Source organism: Hyperolius riggenbachi, chromosome 11, assembly GCF_040937935.1.
Source record: "Hyperolius riggenbachi isolate aHypRig1 chromosome 11, aHypRig1.pri, whole genome shotgun sequence".
Classification (NCBI taxonomy): domain Eukaryota; kingdom Metazoa; phylum Chordata; class Amphibia; order Anura; family Hyperoliidae; genus Hyperolius; species Hyperolius riggenbachi.
In genome coordinates this window covers 201679828-201703386 of record NC_090656.1, presented here as the reverse complement: position 1 = coordinate 201703386, position 23559 = coordinate 201679828, and the positions used below count along the sequence as shown (strand labels likewise).

At 46.1% G+C, this 23559-nt stretch overlaps 1 long non-coding RNA gene across 9 annotated transcripts in view; it reads left to right on the top strand.

The window, feature by feature from the left end:
* LOC137538533 (uncharacterized) overlaps positions 1-23559 on the top strand; it is an 834068-nt gene that overhangs the window by 145015 nt on the left and 665494 nt on the right. For all 9 annotated transcript variants that reach the window (XR_011024822.1, XR_011024826.1, XR_011024819.1 and 6 more), the window contains exon 3: positions 21015-21156. This is a non-coding gene — a long non-coding RNA (uncharacterized lncRNA). The remainder of the gene's footprint in view (positions 1-21014; positions 21157-23559) is intronic.

Sequence of the window (23559 nt, the reverse complement as noted above, 5' to 3'; positions counted from 1 at the left end):
TTGTGCATATTGGGGTCAGAACTGCTGAGCATTGTGCATATTGGGGTCAGATCTGCTGAGCATTGTGCATATTGGGGTCAGAGCTGCTGAGGCTTGTGCATATTGGGGTCATATCTGATAACGGTTGTGCATATTGGGGTCATATCTGATAACGAGTGTGCATATTGGGGTCATATCTGATAACGATTGTGCATATTGTGGTCATATCTGATAACGATTGTGCATATTGTGGTCATATCTGATAACGATTGTGCATATTGTGGTCATATCTGATAACGATTGTGCATACTGGGGTCATATCTGATAACGGTTGTGCATATTGGGGTCATATCTGATAACGATTGCGCATATTGGGGTCATTGAACGTGTTTTTTGTTCAAATTTGCTCACATTACGTGTATTTTCTTGAGAAAACCTGCACAATTATGTGAATTTTCTGGGGAAAGGGTCACCAAAACTTGGGCCCTCTGTCTTTGCGTTGCACTTTTAAAGGGAACTCGAGGTGAGAATAATATTGAGGCTGCCATATTTATCTCCTTTTAAGTAATACCAGCTGCCTGGCTTCCGTGTTGGTCCTCTGCCTCTAAATCTTTCAACCATAGACCCTGAACCAGCATGCAGCAGGTCAGGGGTTTCTGACAATATTGTCAGAACTGACAAGATTAGCTGCATGCTTGTTTCTGGTGTAATTCAGTTCACTACTGCAGCCAATAGATCAGCAAGGCTGCCAGGCAACTAGAATTGTTTAAAAGGAAATAAATATGGCAGCCACCATATCATTCTCACCCTGGGTTCACTTTAAATGACAGTTAGCCCCGCCCTCATCCGGTCATGACCACGCCCATCTTTCCGCCGTGGCGTGCTTCGCGTGCCGCAAGTTGTAGCCACACCCATTTTTTGCCGCGGCCGTCAGCTCCCCCGGAAATTGGTCCAGCACCTGCATAGCACCCCCTAAAAAAAATTCCTGGAGCCGCCACTGCCCTTGATGCAGTGGCATAACTGCAATTCCTTCTTCCCTTTTCTCCCCTTTATGCCCTTCTCGGCCTTGGGGCCCATCTCACAAGTGTGACTATCATGATGAAACTCCACGTACCAGTGGTACTATACCCAACTGAATGTAAATTACAGCACTCCGATGTTGAGTAAGATTTGCATCATCGTTTGTTGTTTTATATTTATTAATATTTATATTTTTTTCTCTCCTTACAAAAACGACAAGCTGCTTTCTACAAAAAAAAACCCAAATACTTTAAAGAAAAAGAATAGAGAAAAATAAAGATTTAGCTCAACATTGGTTACAGTCCTTGTAGTAATTATAAGTGTATTTTTTTCTATAAACTCTGATACTCCCCATATATTCCCCATATTTTCCACCACTCACGTTGGTCGATCATCACATCCATACTATTTCCAACATCCAGACCCCACTGCTGCGACACACCCCCACACATGATGCAACTCCCCCCCCCCCACCCCACCACCATTATATCACACACATGCATACACATACTGTACATACTTTTCCCCCTTACTTCTTCCCTTGAACTTGTGAACCTTTTCCCATCTATTGGGTCATCATGCTTTCATCCAATAACCAGATAAGCAATCATGATCTTCACACCCATAACATGTGTAACCACAAAAACACCTGATCTGAAGTATAGTCCCTGTATCGGAGGAAAGGAAGGTTAGTAGTTGGGGCACCCCAATTGCAGGCGCTCTCCCCTCTAGTTATGCCCCTGCCTTGATGCCCCTTTCAGCTGGCTGTTACTTAGATTGCTCTTCTAAATATCTGATGTGGGGCTGGTCACTGATTGATAGTGGATGGGGGGGGGGGGGTAGTTAACAGACTTAATATTACATAGATATGATAGGTTGATCTCATAGACATTCTCTATTTGCTGTACTCAGTTTTCTCCCAGCACAAATGGAGGCTTCTAACAATTATAAACAGTTTTGCAAATCTCCCCTACATCTCCAATTAGACAAAATAATGAGGAGATTACAGCACGTTATCCTATTTTATATTTTGTGTGCATGGAAAGAGGAACCTTTCCCCGGCCTCCCTAATCACCAGCCGCCCCTCATCCGAGCAGCCAGGCCCAGATTCCACACCGAACATTCGTCCAGGCTGAAGTCACCCCAAGACGCTTCTGCTCCTCTGGCAGCCGCCGCGATCTATCAATACCTCATTACCGTCCTCTTCGCCACGTCCACAGGAAGAAAAAACCTGCATGAAAGAGCGCCAGCAATTAATATGAGTTACCATAAATAGGCCCGGTGTACAACAATTACACAGGAAAAAAAAAAAACTTCCCTACCCAACATTTAATCCTACTTTAATCCCAGTCATTAGGAATTAGGCATGCGGCGCTGGCCGACCGTGCTTCTAAATTACAATCAAACAGTTACCAATTACACAAATTATTGACGGTAGAATCTCCTTTCAACTGCAAATTAAGGCTATTAAGAAAGGCTCCTTTTTAATGCAAAAGTGACTAATTAACCGGCGGATGGGAAACCGTCAGCGCAGATATCAAAAAACTGCTCGGCACACATTGCGGAAACACAAGGGAACCAATTAGTTTAATTATCAAAACAGCTAATTAAAATTGCACAGTTCCTAATTACTTCTTTGCTTTTTCCCTCTAATTGACAGCATGGAGATAAATGGGCTTGCAGCGAGGGGAGAGAGAGAGAAAGAGAGAAGAAGAAGAAAAAAAAAATAAAAAGTTAAAGTAAAGAGCGAGAAAGGAGAGGAGAGGAAAAGGAGAAAGAAAAAAAAAATCTGGAAAACTTCAGCGAAATAATGTGCTGACTTTATCTGTGTCTGTGCGGCAGCCCTTGTGGGAAATTAATGACCTTACTTCTTAAACTGTTTCTTATCTGCCAGTGCACCCTGCGTGATGCCCATGTAGACCCCCCTTCTTTTATTCTTTTTCTCTAATACCCTACCACCGCCAACAGAAGAAGAAAATAAGCGAGTATAAGCAGGGGTACCCCGAGAGGGGCCCTCCATCTACCTCCCAATGTGACAGCTCCTCGGTTAACGAGATGAAAGAGGCTAACAGATGCAACTTCAAGGTGAGCTGCATCATGGGACAGCCGCGTGGTCCAATTTTTATTTTCATCATTCCTCGGTCTCTCTTTCTCTCTCTCGGCTCTCTTTAGAGGAAGCTGTTCTTCGCACGACATTTTTGCTTTGCAGATTGGGAGCCCGCTGACCTTTCTATGAGTCCCAAATGAGTTGATTATTGAAAGAGAGAGAGAAAAAAAAAACTAATTACGTTGGAAGTGATAGAGAGTGCAATGGAGAGATAAATTAGATAGAAGAGGTGATGAGCGTTCAGTGGAGAGGTGTGTGGGGATCGGGCTGTGCTTGTGTACATGAGCGGAGGGGAAGGGCGAGGGGGGGATTTTTTTTCTGCATGAAAATAAACGAATCAGCCAGAACATTAAAGCCACCAGCCTAATATTGTGAACTTTCCTCTTGTGATGACAAAATAGCCCTGTGTCCAGTCCTGACCTCCAAGAGACTTCTGAATGTGTCTTGTATCTGGCCCCCAGACATCAGCAGTGCAAATCCCTGTGTGCTCTTCCCCGCCACCATATGGACTCAGGGACTCATCTTCTATATAATGCATTTTACTGTGGGGGAAATGTACTTCTTACGTTTAGTACTTTCTTAAGTGTATCTCGCATGTATTTTACATTTTACAATTTTTCGTGATAATAGATCTTAAAGGGAATTCGGGAAGGAATTTTTTCCCTTTTGGGGCTAATTGGACCATGCCTTGTAAGGGTTTTTCGCCTTCCTCTGGATCAACAGGGATATGTGAGGGAGCAGGCTGGTGTTCTACTTTGTCCTGTGGTTGTCTTTTTTCAACCCAAATAACTATGCAACTATGAACCTGAATATAGTAAAAAAAAAAAAAAAAAAGAGTTTCACTTACCAAGAGTTTCTGCCAGCCCCCTGCAGCCGCCCTGTGCCCATGCCTGTCCTCAACGATCCTCCGGTAACCCGCTGCAGTGCAGTTTCGGTGTTGCTGACTTGCAAGTCAACGGCCACTGTGGGCCTGCAGGACCCTGGCTGCGCACGCCCTCGGTCACGCTCCCGGGGACGGGAGCATCCTGCACAGGCACAATATGAGGTTTTCTTGTATTGCGCCTGCTCAGGACGCTCCCAGCGCTGGACCACAGGAGGTGCAGTAAGCCAATATGTACCTCTCCCCCCATCCCCACACACACAGGGTCTTATTTTGAAATTTAAATCAGGGCTAAGGTATCCTTTAAGAGACTGCAAGAGTACTGTAGCAGATGGCTTAGTTCTCCAGTGGTTCAAACTCTTCTTGGCTGGCAGAACTCAAAGGGTATCCTTGGGGCCTTTCCTTTCACACTTGGTACCCCATGTGTTCCCCAGGGCTCGATACTATCCCCTTTACTATTCACAATATACATGCTGCCACTTGGAACAATCGACCAAAAACATGGTCTGACATATCACTGCTATGCTGATGACTCCCAGTTAAATTTATCATTCAAACCTGACATGACAGACCCTACTCCGCAAATAAACACATGCTAAGCTGAGCTTCAGGAGTGGATGAATGATAACTGGCTTAAACTAAATGCTTACAAACTGAGGTTCTTGTCATTGGAGGTCAGCCGAACTGGAGGGGGAAGCAGCCAGGACGGGGTTGACAGCGGTCGGTGAGGAGGGGGTCACCCCCCTTTTGTTACCCGAGTCCCCTGTCCCCGCTCCCCTCCAGCTATTGCGCAATTTTTTTAAAAAATGTAATGTCAACAGCGAGCGTGGACGCTTACCTTCTCTCTTTGTGTTCCATCGCTTGGCGCTTGACTTCCTGCAATGTCGCCCTCTATACTGCGGAGGATGGCATTGCAAGTGACACGGCGAGCAGAGGAAGTACAGAAGGTAAGCTCCCCGCTTGCTTTGTGTCGACATTACATTTAACATATTTTGCACAAATAGCTAGAGGGGGAGCAGGGACGGGGGACCCAGGTGGGGGGGAGGTGCCCTCTGACCGCTGCCACTCCTGTCCTGGTTGCTTCCCCCTCTAGCCTATACCTGGGGACACCACCTATGCTGAGGGGAGCTGGCAGTAGGCAAAACGGATCTCCCTCCATGTCTGTGTAGAGGGAGATCCGTTTTTGCATTGCCTGCCACTACCCCTCCGTGTATCCAGATCCATGTGCGGTCCGTGAAGTCCTGACAAGTCCGGACCCTGCGTTCAGTTTTTCAAAACGTATCCCCTGGAGCGCACACGGATCCGTATTGAAACTGAGTGAAGACTGCTGCTATTTTTAAAATTTTTATCTGTGGTTTCGTTTCTGATCTAGGCCAAAAACCGGAGCCATGGATATGTTTTTAAAATAAGTGTGAAGTTCATGCCTTCATCACCTTACGACTATTGCAATACTCTCAGGTCTTTGTCTTCCAAACAAAGACCTGCACCGCCAGCAATTAGTACAGAACAGTGCTGTAAGGCTGTTTACAAGCCAACTCCATCATTGCCACATAACACCAACCCTTCTGCCATGCTGCCCCTACACTTTGGAACTCCCTGCCACAACCAATCAGGATATCTCTATCCCTGGAAGCATTCAAAGAGAGCCTGAGGTGGTGGCAAAAAAAAAAAAAAAAAACCCTGTGCTACCTGATCCAGGGGGGCTTGGCAGATCAGGTAGCCACAATGGCGTAGGGCCCGCGGTCGCAACGGTCGCCATGGCGACCGGGCCCGGCTCCTGAGGAGGCGGGGGAGGGGCCCGGGGGGCCCATGTCCGTTTGGAGGCACATGCGGCCATGCGGCCCGTGCACGCTATTGGGAGGGGGGAGCCGCAGCTGCGGGGAGGGCAGCCCAACCGCTCCCTCCCTACCTCTCCCCGGGCCCCCCCCCCCTCAGATGCAGAGTGAGCGCGCACGGAAGCGCTGTAGGCAGAACTCACCTCCCTGCGTTCCAATCGCCGCTGATCTCCTCTCTGCATAGAAGCTGATACACACACTTCCAGCAGTGTGTGTATCAGCATCTATACAGAGCGGGAGGAGATCAGTGGCGATTGGAACCAGGGACGGAGGTGAGTTCTGCCTACAGCGCTTCCGTGCGCGCTCACTCTGCATCTAAGGGGGGGGGGGGGGCCCGGGGATAGGAAGGGAGGGAGAGGTCGGGCTGCCCTCCCCGCGACTGCGGCTCTCCCCTCCATTATGGGGGGTGGGGGGGGGCACCTACCTACCCTATCCTGGGGGGCAGCTACCTGCCTAATCTATCCTGGGGGGCAGCTACCTACCTAATCTATCCTGGGGGGGCAGCTACCTACCTAACCTATCCTGGGGGGGCAGCTACCTACCTAACCTATCCTGGGGGGCAGCTACCTACCTAACCTATCCTGGGGGGGCAGCTACCTAATCTAACCTACCCTGGGGGGGCAGCTACCTATCCTGGGGGGCAGCTACCTACTCTAACCTATCCTGGGGGGCAGCTACCTACTCTAACCTATCCTGGGGGGCAGCTACCTACCTAACCTATCCTGGGGGGCAGCTACCTACCTAATCTATCCTGGGGGGGCAACTACCTACCTAACCTATCCTGGGGGGGGGGGGCAGCTACCTACCTAACCTATCCTGGGGGGGCAGCTACCTAATCTAACCTATCCTGGGGGGCACCTACCTATCTAACCTATCCTGGGGGCACTTACTTATCTAACCTGTATTGGGGGCACCTAGCTAGCCTATACAGGTGGCAACTATACTGGCTACCTATATTGGAGGCACCTACCTCACTAACCTATACTGGGGTCACCTACCTATTTAACCTATGCTGGGGGCAACTATTCTGGCTACCTATATTAGAGGCACCCACCTAGCTAACCTGTACTGGGGGCACCTATCTATCTAACTTATACCGGCGGCGCCTGCCTATCTCACCTATACTGGGCGCAACTATACTGGCTACCTATGCTGGAGGCACTACCTGGCTAACCTATACCGGGGGCAACTATACTGGCTTACCTATGCCTGGCTACTTATACTGGGGGGACCTATAGCTGGCTATAGGGATTCGGATATGTGTGCGTCGGGTGTTGCCGGGGTAGAGGGGGCTGTTGTTGCCGGGGGGCCCACATCCAGATTCCGCATCGGGGTCCAGAGGTTTGTAGCTACGCCACTGGGTAGTCGCCATCTCGGCCGCTCCTGTGTAGCCTTCTCTCCTTTACCTTCACTTTTGTGACCTCCGGCAGGGTATCCCTCTCCTCCCATTACCCTCTGGAATAGCGACAATCATTGTCGCTAATTTCGGGGGGCTATAGCACGACGATGATTAGCCTAATTAGTGGCAGAAAAAACAAGATATAGATCAATTCATTGTGATAATTAGTGATAAAGTTATTGGTGAATAAATGGGAGGTGAAAATTGCTCGGATGCATAGGGTGAAAAACGACTGAGTGCTGAAATGGTTAAAATAATGTTCTATGAAATGTGTATAATAATTGGACAGCAACTGTAGTTTTTGTCATGGTGCCGCCCTCCTCTTTTGTAGGAGCTAAACCCCGTCAAGCTCAACCTGTGCAGGCAGCGCACATTTGTTTTTACCTCGATCAGTACAAATGACGTAACCCAGTACCAAATTTGCGTAGCTTGCTTTCTATAGGCTGCATCTACGTTGCGTGTGTAACAGGCAATGTAGGTGTTTCATATATAATGCAATTCACAAATTACATAAACATCATTATTGGAAATCCCGATAACCTTAAAGGTAGCCTGAGATGGCAGGTACTGCAGTATATATACTTACCTGGGGCTTCCTCCAGCCCCATGTGGTTCATGGGCTTCCTATTTTCACAATATTCCTTTATATATTATTTAGTCAGTGTTTGCCCATTGTAAAATCTTTCCTCTCCCTGATTTACATTCAGAAATGTATCACCGGTGGTGACATCATTAATCCTGCCAGGTGATCTGCACGGAATGTTCATTACTGAGAGTTCTATGCACAGAGGGAGATTCTGTTTGCTTGGCAGATGGAAAAAGCCATTATTTCCCACAATGCAACGAGGTTCACAGACAGCAAACTTTCAGGACCATGATCATGACATCACACTGTGGGAGGGGTTTCACTACAATATCAGCCATACAGACCCTTTGATGATCTATTCGAGAAAAGGAATAGATTTCTCGTTGGAAAGGGGGTATCAGCTACTGATTGGAATGGAGTTCAGTCCTTGGTTAATGTTCCTCTTAGTGAATATATCCTGTAGTGAGTACACTAAAGTGAAAATAATGTCTCTAAATTCTCTGGATGTGCCATTGATATATGTATACACATTCCTACTACAGTATTTACTAGCCTAGCTGATAATTGGGGAGTGTACACAAGTAGTAGTATTTAGATTTGACAGGTAGGTGATTAGGACATTTCCATCAGACATTAAAGTGGTAGTGCCTTGACATTTCCTGATTCCTATCTGTCCTTAAAAAAAATAAATTTGAAATTCATTTTTCTAGCAAAAAATAAATAATTAAATAAACATTGTGAAATGTTTTATGCACCTATTCCCAAAAATAAATGTCAGAAAAGTTGTGTGAAATTCAACTGACTGTTTCTTAGGGGTGCATTCACACTGTACGTAGCCATTGAATGGCAGAATTATTCTATATGTGAACTCACTTCCCATACAATACCATGGGCCTGTTCACATCTCTGCATTAGAATGGACCGTGTTATTCTAACTCCCTGCATGCAGGATTTTAACGCAGTGTCCTTTGCAGTTCACAAAGCATGTGTTATGCTATGCGCACAGTGTGAGGCCTCTTGCACACTGCAAGCGATTCCGATTCAGATTCCGCTTTTTAATCAGTTTTTACATCCGATTCAGATTCCGATTTGCAGTTTGCTCCCTGCACACTGCAAATCGGAATCTGAATCGGATGTAAAAACTGATTAAAAAGCGGAATCTGAATCACTTGCAGTGTGCAAGAGGCCTGAATCCAGCGGAAATGGATTAAGATGAAATGGGGCGCGAAGCAAGATAGCAGTTTTTGCCCACTGCTGATGATCACCTGGCTTTTTTTATAAGGATTTGGTGGGGGCTAGCATCCACCAGGGGCCCCAATATTCTCCCCAGGCCCTAGGCAACTGCCTAGGTTTGCTTTGTACATGATTCAGCTCTGGGATCCAGCCTAAACTGTGTATTGCCAACTTTAGGCCTCAAGCTCCTTACAATTACTGTGTCATGCAGCTGAATGGCAGCGCTTGTTACCGCATGCGTATCATCATGCAGAGGCATTACCTGCCGGCAAAAAACACATCATGTGGCGTCTTAGGATACCCGAGAGACCTTACATGTACCTCCATTGGGGGGATGGGGGGAGGGGAGAGGGGGGGGGGTGCAGGGTAGTGACTGAGAGGCGGTGAATTCAGCTTCCTGTGTGAAAAGGGCCTTATTCTAGTCAGAAGTAGTTTGACAGGGACCTGATCCAGCAAGTGATTAATCACTTCCTGATTGGAAATAAATTGGGAAGATAAATCACCTTGTCTCATTGAATCTCAAACATATTTCACCAGACATCTGTTTGAGGACCAATCAGGCCTAGTTCAATGGCAAACCCAGAATTTTCAAATGGGGGGGGGGGGGGGGGTTATTCCTGAAAGGTCTCCTTCAGCCACGCACAACACCGTATAATAATATGGTAGGACATCATTCTGGGTACACATAATGCAATTTCCCGTCCGACTGACAGGATCTGACAATTATTTCCTAAATGTGTGATCTGCTCCTGATAGACAACGGGATCGATCAGTTTGGATACAGATAATAATGAGGACAGGCGACATTGCTACAGGGCTATGCACATACCTGACTCTGTTAAGTTCCCCAGAGCTGCTCCATGCTCTGTACACACACTGCTGCTCCATGCTCTGTACACACTCTGCTGCTTCATGCTCTGTACACACTCTGCTGCTCCATGCTCTATACACACTCTGCTGCTCCATGCTTTATACACACACTGCTGCTCCATGCTCTGTACACACACTGCTGCTCCATGCTCTGTACACACACTGCTGCTCCATGCTCTGTACACACTCTGCTGCTCCATGCTCTGCACACACTCTGCTGCTCCATGCTCTATACACACACTGCTGCTCCATGCTTTATACACACACTGCTGCTCCATGCTCTGTACACAAGCTTCCGCTCCATGCTCTGTACACACACTGCTGCTCCATGCTTTGTACACCCACATGGCGCCATAGCGGGCGCCATGTTGCCTCACTCGTCCTGCTTGTGACTTACTGACTGACTGTACTGAGAGACTGCTCCAGTGCTTTTTGTCTGTGCAAGTAGTGCATTTATTGTTCAATACACCAAGCGTTTTTACACTCCAACACTTGATATTCAACTGTATTGCATTGTATTGTAGATAGATTGTATTTTATGCAGTTTAGTTTGTGTGATTAGAGACTAGGGAGGGGGACTGTCACTGGTAGAGATGTAGCAAACGGTTCGCCGGCGAACGGTTCCAGGCGAACTTTGGTGGTTCGCGTTCGCAGAGAACCGGGAACTTTTTTTCAAAGGTCGGTTCACTCATAGACTTTAATGGCCGCCGACTTTAACGGTTAATAGCAAAGTCCCATTACATAGTAGAAACACCAAAAATGTTGGGAATGTTAAGTGGAATAGTGGGAACAAGAGGACATTTTTTTTTTTCAAAAAGACCTTATACTTTTTGAGAAAATAAATTTTAAAGTTTCAAAGTAAAATGAGCCGATTCATAATTAAAAAGAACCGATTCATTAAAAAAACGGATGAGTCAAGAACCGTTAGTATAGCAGAGAATGCGTCCTGAGCAGGACGTGAAGATGTCGGCTCCGCTACTGTCTCTCCCCACCTGCCTGCACCTGTCACCCTCACCTAGCCTGGCACCCAGCCCACCCATTGGTGCCAGGCTAGGTGAGAGTGACAGGTGAGGAGGTGGGGAGAGACAGCAGGAGCCGGCAGCTATGCGTCCGAAAGGACGCATTCTCTGCTATGTGGGAGGCGTCGGAGATCTTCAATCAACTTAATTGAAGATCGCAACATAAGAGGATACAGTTCGTTGGATCATTTACTGTGGATATTGGCGTGGGAAAACTTTTTTAAAGGTACAGGTAAGTATTTATAGTTAATTTATAATAATAAAATACTTTTCTCGTGGTTGTGTTTTTATTTCATTTAACCCTTTGTGGAAATGGGTAAGGGGTACTTTGTACCCCTATACTCATTTCTCCCTCCCGTTAATTCCGCCATGGCTCCAGCACTAATAATGGCCCTGGTCGAGTCCCGACCCCTCTGAACGGGTCGGGTTCTCAACTCATTCCCCCCTCAATATGGCCGCCACAGATTGCCGCGGCGGTGCAGTCTGCATAGACGCGATTGCGGCTGCGCAGCTCTAGCACTTCCTCCCGATGCGTCCAATGTATGCACGCATATTGATGACGCAGCGGGAGGAGGGCCTGGAGCTGCGCAGCCGCAATCGCGCCTATTCAGATTGCACAGCAGCGGCAATCTGTGGCGGCCATATTAAGGAGGGAATGAGAACCCGACCCATTTGGAGGGGTCGGGGCCCGACCGGGCCGGTATTACTGCGGAAGCCATGGGGGAATGAACGGGAGGGCGCGGATGGCGTCCTCCATGGATCTGGATTATGAAAAGGTATTTAACTTTTTTCACATTTGTGGCCTAGGAAGTCTGTTAAATATTGTTTCCTGCTATCTATTTAACATATTCTGCAAATTTGGTGTTGCTAGGATGTAAGGGGCCTTTGCTATTAACTGCTAAAGTCGGCGGGTGATGATGATAACCAACCAGAATTATAGGGGTGCAAAAGTGCTGAATTCTGCCATAGGCTTCCATTAGGCTCCCTATTTCACTTTCAAAAATCTCATATCTTTTCAAAGGGCTATGGCTCAGCAGTGGCAAATTTTCTAGCATTGTAGGGACTCTTAGGGGGATCATGACTGGTGAGTTTCAGGCCCCTAGGCCAAAGAGGTCATAGCCCTGGGCAGGGGTGCCCACACTTTTTCAGCTCGCAAGCTACTTTAAAATTTGCCAAGCCCAGGAGATCTACCAACATTTAGGTAGCTAGGTATACGTGCCTTTAGTATAGGTAGATAGGTATAGGGGCCTTCAGTATAGTTAGCCAGGTATAGTGTAGTTAGGTGTGAGTGCCTTCAGTATAGTTAGCCAGGTATAGTGTAGTTAGGTGTGGGTGCCTTCAGTATAGTTAGCCAGGTATAGAGTAGTTAGGTGTAGGTGCCACTCACCTCCCTCCAGTTCCAGCGGCGGTGTCTGGGGCTCCTCCTGGTCTCCCCTCCTTCGGCCGCGCTGGCTAGAGTCAGTGCATAAAAGAAGACTCCGGCGAGCAAAGGGGGCGGTGGGCAGCTTGCGCTGACGCATTGTGCCCAGCACCGCCCCCAGCTATGACGTTGCGGCGTCCTCCATTCCCGCTGCGCCGCCCCTTTCCTCTCTGCCTCTTTCGATTGGCTAGCGGCCGACGGGTGCAAAAGTGGTAAAATCCCCTATAGGTTTTCATTATGTCTCCTATTTCACGTTCTAAAATCTCACAACATTTCAAAGGGCAATGGCTCAGCGGTGGCAAAACTCAGTCATGATCCCCCTAAGAGTCCCTACAATGGTAGAAAATGTGCAACTGCTGAGCCATCGCCCTTTGAAAAAATGGGAGATTTTTGATAGTGAAATAGGGAGCCAATAAAAGCCTATGGGGGATTTTACTACTTTTGCACCCCTGTAACTCTTGTTTGCAGAGATGTATGGAACCCATCTTTGGAGTCCAAGTCTAACAATATGTCTTCTACCTGCATGAGACATTTCGTGAGATTCAGACGTTGGTAACGGCCATGGCTGCAATTTATGTACGTCAGAATCGCCACCATTGAAATTGCCCAAATAAACAGGTTTTTGTGACCCTACGCTATGACCTCTTCGGCCTAGGGGCCCGAAACTCACCAGTTATGATCTCCCTAACAGTTCCTACAATGCTAGAAAATTTGCCACTGCTGAGCAATTGCCCTTTGAAAAGATGTGAGATTTTGGAAAGTGAAATAGGGAGCCAATGAAAGCCTATGGGGGATTTTACTACTTTTGCACCCCTGTAACTCTGGTTTGCAGAGCTGTATGGAACCCATCTTTGGAGTCCAAGTCTAACAATATGTCTTCTACCTGCATGAGACATTTCGTGAGATTCAGACGTTGCTAACGGCCATGGCTGCGATTTATGTATGTCAGAATCGCCACCATTGAAATTGCCCAAATAAACAGGTTTTTGTGACCCTAGGCTATGACCTCTTCGGCCTAGGGGCCCGAAACTCACCAGTCATGACCCCCCTAAGGGTCCCTACAATGGTAGAAAATTTGCCACTGCTGAGCCATTGCCCTTTGAAATGGTGTGAGATTTTGGAACTGTAAATAGGAGGCCCAATGAAAGCCTATGGGGAATTTTACCAATTTTGGACCCCTATAACTCTGGTTAAAAGCTATTTAAGGCCAGCTCAAATATTTTACTCGAATACAGACTCGGATAGTGACGTCGGATATCTGAGTTCGAATCGAATATTCGATTAACTCGAATATCGAACTTCGAGTGAATTCGGATAGTTTACTATCCGAATTCGACCAAACTCGAATAGGATAATGAGGTATCCGATCAACACTGGTTGCCGTTATTCCGTTTGTCGCTTATCGCTATTTAACGTTAAAGCCTTATCGTTATTTAGCGTTAACACACAGAACCCTCTCTGTACCTATCCCTAACCCCTAAACCCCCTGTTGGTTCCTAACCCTAACCACCCCCCTGGTGGTGCCTAACCCTAACCACCCCCCTGGTGGTGCCTAACCCTAACCACCCACCTGGTGGTGCCTAACCCTAACCACCCCCCTGGTGGTGCCTAACCCTAACCACTCCCTGGTGGTGCCTAATCCTAAGACCCCCCTGGTGGTGCCTAATCCTTAGACCCCCCCGGCGTTGCCTAACCCTAACCTTGACAGTGTTACATTAAATCCATCCACCGTTTTGCAGTTAAATCACTTTGGCTGATGTAGGGCGCTATTGATAAATAACATTACTGTGCACAATAACGTCTGCTGTTTGGCATATGAACGGTGCTATTGAGAAATAACATTACTGTGTGCCATTTTTCTTCTTTTTTCCCTGTGCGCCATTATTATGCAGTACTAACGATAAATAGCGATAAGCGTATCTTTTTAATGGGTCGCCATTTGTATGCATAGGCGCTGTGCGCCATTTTTCACTGATCCGCCTGGCACACCCCTAATCACACCCCTAGCCAGGCATACCACTAAACATTTATAGTCAAAAGATGTAATTTTAGAATTCAAACCATGCTGGTCCTTTCTATCATCACTAGTTTTACATTATATTATCATTTGAAATTAAGAAATATATCAGTTTAAGAATGGGAATAAAGTTTTGAGTCAACTAAACACATTTTTTCAGGAGAAAAATGCATACATTTACATAGGTCTGTACATTAGTCCTTAAAGAGGGACAAATGAGGAAGAAAGAGGGACACAGGGATTTGCAGAGCTCCCAACTGTCCCTCTTTTGGAACCCTGTCCCTCTTTCTTCTTCATTCGTCCCGCTTTTAGGACTGATGTAAAGATCTATGTAAATACAGTATAATCTCATAATAAACTCTGGTATAGTAAGCATTTGGGTATAGCAAACTACCTCTCCAGGTCCTGGCCAATCTCCAAGTCTATTGGAGCAACGCCTGGTATAGTAAACTCTGATATATTAAAAATGATGTTAAAGTAAACATGTTTTTGGGCCCCTATGTGATGCTAACTCTGGATATAGTAAACAGTGGGCGGTGCATGCGTCGTATGGCAGTTTAAAACCCATGGTCAGCCTAGCTATGCAGCCCTAAGGTAACCTTGTAGTGTCCCTCCAGTGGGAGAATAGAGTTGCTCCTTTGCAGCCCAGGATGTACCACGGCATGCTGGGCCATTTCCAGAACAATTTCTGATATAGTAAAGCAGTTTTTCCTGGTCCCTTGGAGTTTACTATTTACTGTATATAGATTATTCTAGTGAAAGATGTATTTAATCGACTCTAGACTTTATTCTCGTCTTTTAAATTTATATATTTCTTATTTTCAAATGTTAATATGAAGGAAAAGTAGTGATGATAAAAAGGACCTGTGTTTTTTGAATTATAAAATTACATCTTTTTCTTATGAATTCTTTGTTAGTGTTCCCCAACCCTGTCCTCAGGGCCCACCAACAGTGCATGTTTTGTAGAAAGCCACAGAGGTCGTTAATCAGCTCTGCTGAGACACCACCAATTACCCCAACTGTGCATGTTTGTGGTTTTCTGTGAAACATGCACTGTTGGTGGGCTTTGAGTACAGGGTTGGGGAACTCTGCTTTATGGTATGCCTGACTGAGGTAAAGTGGGGATGGAGCTAGGGATGTACCAGGGACATGTCTTAAAGGAACTGCTGTCCAGCTTCTACACTGCCACGATTGAAGCTACCCTCTGCTCCGTGTGGTATGCAGGGGCAACTGCCAGAGATAGGTATAAACTTCAGAGGGTAATCAATTCAGCGGAAAGGGTCATTGGCTCTCCTTTGCCATCCCTTGAACTCCTCTACACTGCTAGATTGAAGAAAAGGGCTAATAAGATTTCCCTGGACCCCTCCCACCCAGGCTGCCGTTTCTTCAAGCTCCTCCCCTCGGGCCGACGCTATAGGACCATCTGCCCAAGAACCAACAGGCGAAGGGACACCTTTTTTCCCCAAGCAGCCCTAATGCTAAACTCCAGCCCCTCGGGGGTAGGACGTGGCACGCTGGAGCCCAGCCCCACTTAACCCAGCCGCCACCGCATACAGCACTGACTTTTTGACTATCTTTGTGTGTATTGCCAGCCTGTCTTATTGTGCTCTGTTTCACTGTTAATGTCTTTTTGTCAATTTCTGTCTCTGCTCTATTGCCAATGCCATGTGTACCACAACCAATTCTGGGTATGACTTCGGTCGCACTTGGCGAAATAAAGATTCTGATTCTAAAGGTGCCCTTCTTTGTTATCTCAAAATGTTGGGAGGTATCCCCTGATGACGCAAGATTGCGAAACCGGTCGGGAAGGCGACAGGCGGCACCATTTTATTTGAGGTCTTCTATTGACCATTTTATGCGCGCTACTTTTTCGGGGTTCCCAGTGCACGGGCCCCGTATGTGAGTTTTCCTTTATCCTTGTTTTTAATTGTTTTACTTGTTATGTAATAAAGACGGTTTACACTTAGATGTGCCGTACATCTCTTTCATGTCACTATCCTACTGGACTCCCCTTTCGTGAGTCTCTGCGATCTCAGGATATCTACTATATTCCGGAGGAATCTGTAGTGTGCAACATCGCTGGTGAAACGACACCATTTGAAAGTTCTGCGGACCACCTATCAAACTCGTTTACAACCTTATAATGTGGGTTGTTGGAATCTGGTAAGCTTTGCTTCTTTACCCTTTTGTTCGAAGATCCTGTATACCAAAAAATGATGAAAGCTGTATTACTATAGACCTGCGCTGACTTTATATATTCATTGCTTGTGTGGACTTTTGGACATTGTCCTTCTCGGCTGCGGTCGCCTTCTGCCTTGGCGCTGACACTTGTTTTTTACTATGCAGTTATTGCTTGTGGTTTAGTCCAGAGCTAGTCCTTTGCTCAGGCAGTTTACCAATACCGGACTGTGGATCCTGCACATATCTCGCCTTGCTGTGCGGCTCATATGCGCTGTGCTGCCGCTGGAGCAATCGCTCTGCTCCTCTTATAGGTTCCCTGATATTCTTTCTTTCTTTTGCAGCAGCTGTGATTGAAGTGAAAACCACTTTTTCCCCCTCTTTTCCTTTTTTCTGGCAGCTCCGGTGTCATTATATCCAGATTCTCAGGAGACGACCCTGCTGAATGAATTAGGTTTTTCCTTTCTTGATATATTAACTGCGTGTGGATTCAACTCTGAAAGCTGAAGAACGACTAAAAGGCACCTGAAAAATAGGGCAGCGTAATTAAGAGACGCGCGGCTTGCAGAGCGACATATCGAGCGACTTTCATGTTGCCATAATTACATTTCAGGTGTGTGCAGCAGCTGTACCTAATGAGGTGGGGGAATAAGTACCGCTCCTCTTCCGGAACAGTCGGCCGTAAACTTTTTCTAACATTTTATCTTTTTGATTCCTTTACATTCTAAGCATTTTAACTTTTCAAATTTTGATGGTAATAGTTACGTTTTTACCATGAAGAGTGCTTTTCAGAGCCATTCCTATGCATCATGGTTGCATGATAAGCCTCTCATATCTCTGAAGGGCTCTAACTTCAGAGGTGCAGTGATAGGAATAACTACTGTATTTTTCAAATGTGCGGCCCGGTGTCCCCCTCCCCACACACACAATTGCCACTGCAGCAATTGCCCTTACGTCTCGTCACTGGTGGTGGCTGGATAGTGTACTGGTTAAGGGCTCTGCTTCTGACACAGGAGACCTGTGTTTGAATCTCAGCTCTTCCTGTCACTAAGCTGACACATGTTTTGTAAGGAGACCTTAGGCAAGACTCCCTAACACTGCTACCGAGCTGTAACGATTGGTGTCAGCAACACAGATTTTTCTGATTATTGGTGATCTGCAGTATCATCAATAATACAGATACTATACCTGATTATATGGTGATCTGCAGAATCACCAATAATGCTAGTATAGCTAGACACGGGACAACCAATGTGGGATTGTGTTTTGGTGCAACAGTAATGAGAAGAGGAGATCTCCCGAGGAGCGGGAGATTCAGACAATACTGCAGCCAAGGATCCCCTGAGGAGCAGGGAATTCAGACTGCACTGCAGCCAGTGGACACCTGAGGAGCAGGGACCACTGACTGTGCTGCAAGGATGATCACCTGAGGAGCAGGTGTTACAGACAGTGCTGCAAGGGCTGATCACCTAAGGAGTAGGTGACAGCTCTTAGAGATTCCTCACTAATGGCGAGGCCCACTAGGACAGGAAGGTCAGAGATTCCTCACTAATGGCGAGGCCCACTAGGACAGGAAGGTCAGACAAGCAGGGTAGGCAACGTACGGACAGATAAAGTACAAAGACGGAAGGCTGATTCGATGTTAAGGTTCAGGCAGAGTCGGCAACCATAATCAGATAAGCAGAGGTACCCAATCAGCAAACAGGAGAGTAGTCAAGGAAGCAGAAGGTCATAACAGATAAACAATAGAAATGTAGCAATATCCTAGTCTAGGTGTGAAGTCCTTGGTTTCAACACCTGGGATCTAGACGAAGAACACAGATACACAATGCAATTAGTACTAAGAACACAGATACACAATGCAATTAGTACTTTAAGCTATCAACGGAAACTGGCTAAGTGTGGATCCCCAGCTCCAGCTGGTTCTAACACACTGTAGGATCTAACTAGGGTCTGAGCGCTAACACGTTAGCATTTGCAACAGCAGACAACCAGCAACTGACAGGCAGGTCCTATATATACTCAGAGCGCTCCACAGCGCCGCCCCAGTCACTCAGCCAATCCGGAGCACTACTGGAGTCAGCTGACCGGCTGATCAGCTGACTTCTCTTTTACTTGCATAAAGGTCCTGTCGCCTGGCGCGCGCAGCTCTCAATCTATGTGCACCAGAAGGACCAGGCAAAGCAGCAGCATGTAGCCGCGCGGCAGAGGCCGCCGCCTGACACGCGGAGATAGCCGCCATGCCGCTTGGCCATGCGGCGGTATCTCCACTATCCTTTACAGTACCCCCTGAGGAGTGGACCCCGGACACTTCCTACCCGGCTTCTCAGGGTGTAAGTCATGAAACTTTTTCTTTAATTCCTCCGCATGCATGCGACAATTTTAGTTGTTGCCTGGCTACGTGTGAATGTGAGATATGTATGTTATTTCATGGAATGATTCAATGTGTGGTATATAAATCCTCCACAAGATGCCCTTGCACCTTGGACGCACCAGGTTTAGTATTGTTTTTTAGTTTTAAAACTATTTTTTATTGAAAGAATGGCATATAACAAGCATGGCAATATAGAGATAAAAAGGCAATTTGGAGGTTTATGGGGGTTTAATGAGGATTAAGTGTGTGTTTTAAATCAAAAAAGGAAGGCCACATGTCATTGTTCAGTGTATAAAAAATATATTTTATTATAACATTTCTAAAAATATAATATAAAACCAAAAAGATTAGAACCCTCAGGTTCTAAAACTTGTAAATACATACAGGTATAGTGTTAGTAAAATACAAGATAACCACCCAAAATAAACTTGATACAATCGTCAGATCCTATATTTGGAGGTGCAATTAGCAATAGCCCATATGCCCCCATTGAAATAGGCCTTCAATAGCACATATTATATCAGGTGAAGAGAGATGATGGAAGGATCAGAGTTGTGCAGCAGCACAGAGTATAACGGAAGGAGAGTTAGATAAATATATCAGAAGGGTATAGTTAACCTCCCTGGCATTCTGGGTAATGCGTACATAAGTACGCATTACCCTTTTTGTTAATTTTTGTTTCCCGCTTGCTGTAGCTAGCGTATTGGTAGCTACAGCAGTACGCCACGCCGTCCGCATACACCCTCCCAATCCCCGCCGGCCATACTTACGCGTCCGAGATCCAGCGAGAAGCGTGACTTCCTATCGTCGCTTCTCCCATCGCCATGGGGATGATCGGACATGACGTCATGACATCATGGGGAGCTCCGATCCTTCCCATTGCGCCGCCTGGCGGTGATTCGCCAGGCTGCGCTAGGCGTTTCAGGGGAGGGGGACAGCCCCTTTAGCGGTGCATCACTGCGGATCGGCGGGTAATGGCGGCGATCGGACAGAACATGTAGCTAGGAAAGTGCTAGCTACATGTTCTGAAAAAAAAAAAGTAAGTAAAAAGACCCTCCAGGGGCTGAGCAATCCTCCTTGGCGTACATGGACGAGCTGAGCTCGTCCATACCGCTAAGGAGGGTGGCCACTAACGGTACAATCTGTTTATCCAATTTTACCAAATCTATGTAGTATTGAGTGAATATATTGAATGGATAATTTAGGTAGTTACCTTATATTACATAGAAATGGTAAGATTGGATGAAAAAGATTGTATCGTTAGTGGCCAGCTTAATACAGAGGAAGTTGCAGCTTTCCGATTTACTATTCAACAAGAGATTGTCAAAAAGGTTTGTCCTGTCCGTGTGTGAGCAAGGCCGTACTGTGCAAGCACAAGACAACTTGCGTCTGTGCAAAACCAAAGAAGCTCCATGCTACTGCATGCTCGTACACGGATGGGTCCACGGTCTTGAAGGAGAGGGACCCAGTGCTGATTGGTGGGCTGCAGGAGGACCGGCGACACCTCTGGGTCATCCAAGGGTCTCTATCTACCAAGGTAAGTATCTAACTATGGTTTTTTCTAAGCTCACAGGGTTGCTTTAAGAAATTCCACCATCAGAAGACAACAACATAAAGTAAAAGTCAGTAAAACTCTTTCATACTGAATATCTCTTATTTAATTATTCTCAATGTCAGGATCTATGGGGAGGAGGGGGGGGGGGGGGGGTCTGGCGCAGTCGTCTGGCGGCAGAGAAATATACAGGAATATGGCTGCTCTCCTTTCTTCCAGAGTAATATTTCTGCAGCCCGGGAACCCTCCCGAGACTGTCGCTGTGAATTATATGCTCAGGATGAAAAGGAAAATCTATGAGTCGTTTGTAGGAACAAAATTACATTGTATAAAATAAAACAAACTCTGAACTGGAGGAATTTTTCCTGCGTTCTTTTTCTGTTGTTTGTATTTATCTCTTGATGTAAAGTTACATAGAGTAAGTCATAAAAATGAGAACACAAGAATGCAGAACTCTCATATTACCTGTTTTAAAGCTTTTTGCGTACTTCATGTCATTTTCATGTCATGTCATCACTCATTTAATGTCGTATTTAATACCGCAGGAACATCTGTGCCATCCAGTAGCTCCGTAATTGCCTGATGAAGCTGGATTGCACCTGCGAAACGCATTGCATCGTGAAGTAGTTGATAAAAGTTTTTTTTTATTGAACTGAAACTGACATATTTATGTCTTGTATTGTAGAGGTAAGTCCACTTTTCCCCTTTTACAATTATAAGTACAAGTTGTTTTTATTGTTTTGTCACCTCGGTTCAAGTTTACAGTATCACTACCGTCCACCCTTGGTGGTGGGTGGTGTTTCTCCCCTTTATTATCTAAAGAAAGCAACTTTTTATACCTGAGTGGGGTCAGGTCTTAGGTCCCCACCTGCTTTACCAGTGGTTGCCTTAGTGGTAACCCTTGTTTGTGAGTATATTAATTTAACCCATTTCTGATTATGAATTTGTTTGTAATATACTACACCATCAGGGGCTCTCGGTTTCCCCTTTTTTTGTTAATCTGTGCCATCCACTTCCTGCAGAACAGACTTATTGGTCTACAGCCTATTATCGTCTGTAACAGCTGTGTCTGTGCCCCGCCCACTTATCACAATTATACTGTGACAGGAAGCAGCAGTAGCCACACCCACAGAACCTGCTGTTGATTTTATAGTTAAACATTTACAAAGTAGATTTTATGTTTAAAAAGTAGATTGAATGTTTTATTGTCTTTGCTCAATGGCCTTCTATTAAGAGTCCCAGAGTTAAGATACAATACATGAACTGTTGACCTTTTTCTATGTCTCCCCAACCTCAGAAGATGTATTCTGACAGGAAAACGTTTATGGCTGGAATTTGTTTATCAGTGAGGTTTACTAAATTGTATTAACTCTTAACCACTTCGCCATATCTGGACGCATATATCCGTCCAGATAGGCAGTGGTGCTGCAGCCGTGTGGTGCGCGCGATCGGGCGCCCGCCCGCGCGCGCCCCCGCTGCCTCCCGCTGCCCCCCCGATCAGTGAATGGGAATATAATTCCCATTCACCGATCCAAGTCCCCGGCAGAAATACCGACGCTTTCTCATCAGAGAGCGTGGTATTTCTGCCCCCAGGAAACAACTTCTCTTCATTTTAGTTCCTAGATGCGACATCGTTCGCATCTAGGAACTTTTTGAATGTGGCCATCTTGTGGCCAAATAGTAAACTGCATAAAAATAACTGGCACACCAAGCAATAGTGATGCTTAAATCCGATTATATTATAAAGAAAATATACATAAACAGTATACAAACAATGCAAAGACAATGTGCAGTGGGCTCTGCATGACAAAAAGAGGACGAGGAGGGGCAGACGGCGCTCCAGCAGATTCGAGAGTGCTGAGGAGCCACACGCAGGGGAGGAGCTAGTGGTTAACCTATCCTCACACATCCTTAACGACTCTGAACGCAAGGTACTAGGACGTGGCCTGGGATTTGTTCCCACCCACTCTGGCAACTTGCTTGAACTTGACACTGATCTATTCAATTTTTTTAGGACACTGCGTATCAGGGCTTTTTTCAGCAAGTCATCTGCCTCGCACATTCAGCCCTCCCAGACTATCAATCTCTTCCCACCAGACGTGGACCTCACCATGTGTAGATCCAAAAGTAAGTGGCAACCACCAAATTCGTCACCAGCAGTAGAGACGTTTATTAACATGGTCCAACGTGACCTAGCCTCGATCGGCCGACAGGGACACCAACTATACAGTAACTTACCACGACAAGAGCGCGAGGCGCTCAAATCTCTGAGCAATAATTCCCAGTTGGTGTTCAAGCCGGCCGACAAGGGCGGGGCCACTGTTATTATGAATGCCACTGACTACAGGCGTGAGGTGATGAGACAACTGAATGACACCAATGTATATCTCAAACTTCCAGGTGACCCGACAACCGCAATCAAAAAGGATATCGATGCCCTTGTTTCAAGTGCCTCTGAGGTTGGCATCATCTCTGACAAACTTTCTGATTTTCTCTGTACTCCATTTCCTCTTATTCCACTCTTCTATATCCTTCCAAAAATACACAAGTCACTAGTTAATCCTCCTGGTAGACCTATTGTGGCGGGCACTTGTTCGGTTTTTCAACCTTTAGCCATTCTTCTGGACCAAGTACTACGACCACGGGTGACGGCTATGCGTTCTTTTCTATTAGACACCACGGACTTCCTTTCCAAACTATCAGGCTTTGGATTCTTTCCGTCTCCCATACTCCTCTGTACCATGGATGTCACCAGTCTGTACACTTCCATCCCACATGACACAGGCCTAGAGGTGATTCGACAGAATTTTGACAAATTATCTTTACAACCATTATTGGCAGACTTTCTTATGGCCCTATTGAGTATGGTTTTGAAACGTAACTATTTTTGTTTTGAGGGCACATATTTTCAACAGCTACAGGGCACGGCAATGGGGAGCAATGTCGCTCCGGAATATGCAAACCTCTTTATGGAATTTTTCGAAGAAACTTTCGTTTACACGCACCAGCTATACCTCAGTCAGACTTTGTGCTGGCTGAGGTATATAGATGACATCTTTTTCATCTGGTCCGGCTCCGAATCCCAACTAC